Consider the following 4,690-nt stretch of genomic DNA (forward strand, 5'->3'; position numbering starts at 1 on the left):
CACACCTGTCACCCACACCTGCGTGGGACTGCGGGGCACTCGCGCGCCGCGCCCTCCCCGCCACCCCCGCCCGCTGCAGCAGGCACGGGACAAGCCGCCCACTTAGGCCGAAGACAGAATACCTAATGTGGTTCCCCAGGGCTTGGCCAGTGAGAGCCCGTGAGGAATACATGAACCAAATACCCGGCTAAAACCTTAGAAAGTGAACAACAAAATTAACCAGAGGAACCAAAATAAACTAAAGAATGAAAGGCCGCTAGAGACAAACGCAGAGAAGAATGAGTTTTAAGAAGTGGAACTAGTAAAAAAAAAAAAAAAAAACAAAAAACAAAAAACAAAAAAACTAGGCATCTGTAAAGGCAACAAAATAGACAAACCTCTAGCTAACCTAATTAGGGGGGGAAATAGTGCAAATACATAAAATTGAACTGACTGGAGAATGTAACTATCAAAACAAAAGAGCTTTTTAAAAAATCCTAAGAAACATCATAGCTCCACTAAAATGATTTGAAAACTTAGAGGAAGTGGATTTTGTAAATACAGTTTATCCAAATTAATCCTTGTAGAGACAGAAATAATGGACCATTGCTTTAGAAAAAGAGAAAATAGTTGAATAGGCACGCCCCCTGACAATGGTACCAGACAAAAATACTTTCACAAGCTAATTCTACCACACTAAAATATCAGAAAATCATGATGCTACTTAGATTATTCGAGGCAGAGAAAAAGAAAAAAAACTTCCTATTCATCACATAAAGTGAGTGTGACACTGATCACAACCTTTTTCAGTTTGCACCAAGAATTAAAACTACAGGCCTATTTCACATAATCCGGGACGTCCAACTGGGGTTTATTCCAGAAATGCAGAGATTGCTTGTTATTAAGAAAGACATCACCAAAGATTCTCTTCTCCACCGAGCCACTCAGGGTCCCCTACTCTCCTTTCCAAGAGGCCCCTGACTTCTGGACTTCCATTTCATTGCTGCATGGTTCAGTTTTAGCAAAAATCCTTAACTGGGTTGGATTAGTTGGGTTCGACTCCCCCATTCTCCATATCTGATCACCCTGAATATCTACCTGGGCTCCTCATCCTCTGCCCCCACCCCCAGATGATGTAGGATCACCTTGGCCGGCTTCCAGCAAGACTCCTCTGACGTCCACATAGTCAGAACCCACCCTTCTGCCTGGTGCTCCTTCTTAATAATTATCTCCCCACCAACGGACCCTCACCCCACTCTCGGCTATAAATTCCCACTTTTCAAATACTATATTTGCAATTGGTCCCAGTTATATATTGAAGTTCCTTTCCCCTATTACAGTATTCCTGAATGAAATCTGTTTTTCCTGCTTTAGCTCCTACCCAGCTCTGGCTTATCTTTAACAACATGAATATAGACCATCAACCATCATGTTCATAGGGAAAAGGAGAAAAAACATACATGACCATCTCTACAGATTCTAAAAACCGTTTAACAAAAAACAACATATATTTGCTACTGTAATGGGTTGAATAGTGTCCTCCAAAAATTCACATCCACTTGGCTTCATTTATGTAACCTTATTTAGAGGTCTGTATTTAGAAATATATGACCTTATTTAGAAATAGGGTCTTTGTAACCTTGTTTAGAAAGAGAGTGTCCTTATCCGCTTTTCCCTCTCCCACTCTCATGCTTCTGTTCCCTCTCTTGCTCTGTCTCTCTCTGTCAAAAAATAAATAAAATCGTAAAAACAATAAAAATAAAAGCATGGGCTTTGCATTCAGAAAAAAAAAAATTAGAGGGGTACCTGGGGGGTTCCGTTGTTGAGAGTCTGACTCAGCTCAGGTCCTGATTCAGGGTCATGAGTTCAAGCCTTGTGTTGGGCTCCATGCTGGGTGTGGAGCCTACTTTTAAAAATTGGAAAATGTTAATGATTTATTAGAGGGGAAATCAACATTGGAAAAAAAGGTCCATAGGGATATTGAAGCCTATCCTAAAATTAGACCTTTTGAAGCTGAAGAAAATATCCTAGACGCCTGTTCTCGGTTTCAGAAAAACCGTGCCTCCATGTGACTTTGAGAATCCAGAAGGATATAATCACAAACAACAGTTTACTAGGACAGTTACTGGCCCCCTCAAAACGGTCATGCACAGCAAATGACCTTGGTGTTCCCAACATGGCCATTTGGTGGCGCCCACAACATTCTCCAGACCCGTCCCCGCTCCTAAGGGCAAGGACAAGTTCTTCCAGACTTTTCAGTTCTGAGGAAAAGTTTACCCAGGAAGTTGTTTGGTGGCTGAGTCTTTTCTACCTCAGTTTAACATAATCCCTCCCCACCGAAACAAAACTAAAACTCTGATAAAATTCTTAAGATTCTCCCACTGAAACATACAACTGAGAAACATACAAAAACTGAGAAAGCAGCCAAATTAAATTTATGGTTTTTTAAACCAACATTTTCAACTTTTCAGAAGAGCTTTTTTTATCCTAAAACTCTACCTTTAGACCCAGTGAAAGAGAAACTGAAGCATGTTAAGAGTTTATTTGAGCAAAAAGTGATTCAGATCAGCGAGTGTCAAGCTGCCCCCCACGCCCAAGGCTGGGGGAGAGGCTGGACACAAAACCTGCAGAAGCAAAAAAAGGTAGTTATTCGAGTGTCCAGAATGCCTCATTGGCTGTGACTGGTTTCTGTTTCCCAACCTCGAACATTTACAGGCTTCCTTTATAATCTGCTTATACTGGCATTAGAGCCCCCTCGGTCTACCGGCCTCTGTGTTTAATTGATTTACGAGTCCTAACATAATACGAGCTATGCCCCCAAATCCTCACAAACCCTTGCCATGGAACATCGTTAGAGGACTCTATGAATTTCAGACTGATTTCCTCCTCTGACAGATTCTACCCTGTTACTGAGGGAGTTCAGGACATGCTACTCCAAAAGATGGCACTTAGACATATTAAATATTTCAAGCTGAAGGAATCTGAGGAAACAGCAAAAGCAGAAAGGTCACTCTGACCTCCCCTACTGCCCCACTGCCCTGAAATAGGTAGTAAAAGGTGACCTGTGAGAGATGCCCTCCCTGTAATGGAAAGGAGCATCCTTACTTTCAAAGACAAAGGGATGTCAAGAAGATTCCTAACAAACAAACCTTGCTGAGTTCCCCCAATTTACTATAATCGCTTCATACTCGCTAACCAATTTATTTTTTGCAGTTACCTCATACTGCTTAACTTCTCATATTCCTCAATTTATCATTTTTTACAGTTTATTTGTATTTATAATAATTTATTTTATAACTTATTTTATTTTTATAATTTATTTCAATTTATTACAATTTATTTATTTACAATTTATTGCAATTGACCTCATGCCCCTTAACCTATCACAGCCCCCATGATTGCCCACACTGCATCCAACCAGGCATAAAACACCCAAGTCTGTTTCTCTGGGGCTCCATTTCCTGGGGAAGGCTCTCATGTCATGGTGTCATGTAGAACTTCTATTAAATAAATGTCTATAGTTTTGTCCTGTTAATCTGTCTCTGTCATTTTAATGTTAGACCCAGCCAGGGACCCTGGGAGGGTGGAGGGAATCTTTTTCCTCCCCTACAAAACCTTCTGATTTTGCGAGTACTGTCACCATCTAATGGCAAGTATACAGTCCTGTGTCCAGCAAGTACAAGATCCCTTTCCAAAAGAGACACTACCAGACACACACATATATAAGTCAGGAAACTGGATATATTAGGAAAGACAGCCGGTGAGGTTAACCTAGAACTATGTTGGAAAGTTCTGGTTAAACACAAATATCCCCCCTTAAACTCTGGAATGTCCACTCGGTGTTGTGCTTACCTGCAGGTAACATGCTTCTGGCCTGGGGCCTCCCGGCCATGTCTCCTCCTACGGATATGGCCATACTCGATTTTCCCAGGCCTCCAGAATGCTCCACGGAAACAGCCCCATCATCCCTCCTGCCAGGGCGTGCACAGGCCTCCTTCCGAAGCCATCCTTGTGAGGGCAGCCCGCGCCATTCGCATGCATGCTCCCAAACTGGGCAGCCGGCCCTGGACTGGCTCTTCGCCAAGGGTGTGTTTGAAGCTTGGGAGTGTGTCTTGGGACGTTCCCACAGGCCGGTGGGAAGCCCTACAAAGTGTGGGATGGAATCAGGGGTGGTAAGGAAAGGGAACGGGGCTCTGTCTTTATTTTCTGATTCCTCTCCCTAATTTATGTTTCAAAATGAGCCAAGCAAGTGCTTCTTCAAGTCGGGTAGAAGGATCTAATTTATTTAACACAATAAAGAACTTTCACCTCCACCCGGAGCTTACTGCATGCTTTAGAAGTTCCTGTAATTACAGGCAGGAACAGCGGGTCAAAGAACCGCCCCAGACGCCCAACAGCAGAGGGAGGGGGTGGGGAAGGACGCGGAGAGGGACGGGGCGCAGTCCCGGGAGTGGGGAGGCGGGAGGGAGGGCTCGGGGTAGGCCAGGCCCGCTGAGGAGAATGTCCCCGACCCGGCTCCCCTGCTGCTGCTTTTCCCTTTTCCCTTTCTGAGCGCCTTGTTCTTCCGTAGCTGCGAGACGGAGCCTCGGGGGCGCGCTGCTTCACTGGGTGCGGCGCGTGTTCTCGGGGCTGGGGCTCCGGAGGGAGCAGGTGCCCGCAGACCTGGCTCGGGGCGAGCAGGTGCCCGCAGACCTGGCTCGGGGCGAGCAGG

This window comes from Mustela nigripes, chromosome 5, assembly GCF_022355385.1.
Source record: "Mustela nigripes isolate SB6536 chromosome 5, MUSNIG.SB6536, whole genome shotgun sequence".
NCBI classification, from domain to species: domain Eukaryota; kingdom Metazoa; phylum Chordata; class Mammalia; order Carnivora; family Mustelidae; genus Mustela; species Mustela nigripes.